Source organism: Apis dorsata, unplaced genomic scaffold (genome assembly GCF_000469605.1).
Source record: "Apis dorsata unplaced genomic scaffold, Apis dorsata 1.3 scaffold_263, whole genome shotgun sequence".
NCBI lineage: Eukaryota > Metazoa > Arthropoda > Insecta > Hymenoptera > Apidae > Apis > Apis dorsata.
In genome coordinates this window covers 290375-292448 of record NW_006263541.1, presented here as the reverse complement: position 1 = coordinate 292448, position 2074 = coordinate 290375, and positions in this window count along the sequence as shown.

Here is a 2074-nt window from a genome sequence, read left to right as displayed (position 1 = left end):
CGTTTCCCCTCCTTTCTTTCCTCCTTCCTTTTCTCTTTTTTCCCAAATTACAGCCCGAGTCACACCCTTTTCGAATGGAACGGCTTGAAATGATAGCGCGGCCCTTCTATCGTCGCATGCCAAACGGCAATGTCGCGGAGAGAGCTCGGTGGTGCGCCTCGGAGACGCCGACGTCTATCTACGTGCACCACGTTCCCACTTGCACTCCGCCACCCCTGGGAGCCGTAACCGGCTCGTTGCAGTCCCCGGGCTCGTGCACACCGTGCGCGTGTGTTGGTAGGCCGGGCATAATGGTGCCCATTTAATGTTAACGACGCCATTTTCTGAATATGGATATCAACCGCCTTTGACTCGGGGCGCTCATGAATTTTCATACGCGTTAGGCCTCCACCACGCGTTCCACCGCGTTCACGAAACCTTCGCTGAATCAACAGCCATTGCCTTTAATTCCACGCTCCTCGCCCTTTCCCCTCCCTCTCTCTGTCTCTCCTCTTGCAAATAATTTCCCCCTCGAAGGCAAATTTTCTTCGCAGCAGAAATAACCCGCGAAACTTTGTCACGGTTCCCTTTCATACACGGTAAAAGAATATGTATATATACATATATATATATATGCTTTTTCTTCCAATATGTGTCGCAAGTTATACCGATGCATAAGAGAAAAATGTCACTAGACACGGACGGTTTACTTGTAAACGAGGAGTAGTAGCGTGACTTTGGTGACGTCAGCTAGCCAGGTAACTTTTCTCCCTCCCCCCACCACGGAGAAACCTGCGTTAGCCGCAGGTGAGCAGGCGTGGTCTTTCCACCGACCAATGGTGTTCACGGGGCAGGACGAACATACCTGAACAACAACCTGATAGCTTCAACCTGGGACGCGCGCACCTCTCGCCCGTATCGAATCGAGCTCGAGATTCATCGTGACACGCGATTCCGCCGCCTGTTTTATTAATTTCGTAACGCTAATTATCCCCCGTTCTTGCCACCATGTTGGTCGCTTCGAGTAAATAAACTTCCACCCCTCGAGGGGAGGAGGGTGGTGGTTACCGATCGAGGAGAGAATTTTTTTTCTCGAAAACTAGGATCGAAATCTATCTATCTATCTATCCTACGACAATTCCTCTGTTATTTCTCTGAAGAAAAGATTGCCCTCGGGATATAATATAGCGCGTCGCAGCTAAGTAACCGTATTGTAATAGGAAAATGATAAGGTGCAGGGAATGTATAGCCGATGCGCGATCATTTCGCGATATATTTCTGGAAAACATACAATCATACGTGGGGATAGTACGACAATAAGAGAATCGACGCTGTGCAAAGTATCGAGAAATATTTATCCCCGCCAAACGGACAAATGGCACGACGGTAATCGCACGTAGCAACGATTTCAATCGGGTATTTCGAGACGTTTACTTACGTGTATATATATATATATATATATGTATATAACTCGTTTCCATCTCGAACAATCGGGATAATTATACGTTGGTTAGAATGGCGTAAAGCGGTGTGCATATCCCTTTTCCGGCCATGGAAACGGATTTAAACAGATACGAGGCGTGACAAAAGCGTGTCTTCCAAACTTGTGTTTCCAGAGGACGTAATCTCAATTATAGTCGAGTATTAAATAATAATACGAATTATATCCAGGAATGGACCTCCCCTGAGAATATAATTTCGCGGTGGCGGCCGATATTGGACGAAAGGGTGAGGAGAGGAGGACCTCCTCCCACCTCGCTCGGATTACAATAATTATCGTTCTTATTTTCCCTTCCTCCAATTGCAATCGGTAGTCAAAATAACCCCCTCGCTTTTCCTCTAGATTAATCGCAGCACCGCGGTATTTACCAAGATTACGCAATTCCATTTTCCTCCCCTTGAATGAACGACTCGAGAGCACAATTACTCGACTTGGAGAGTTTGGACTACTACGCAACAAGGTGGCTGGCAAACCGAGCAAACAACGAAGACAATAAGTCGGCGAATCTCACGGTGGGGCAGCGTTGGCAGCGGGAGGTGGTCGCACGTGCTGAGAGGAAACTCGAGACACCAGCAATCATCGTCCGCTGCGTGC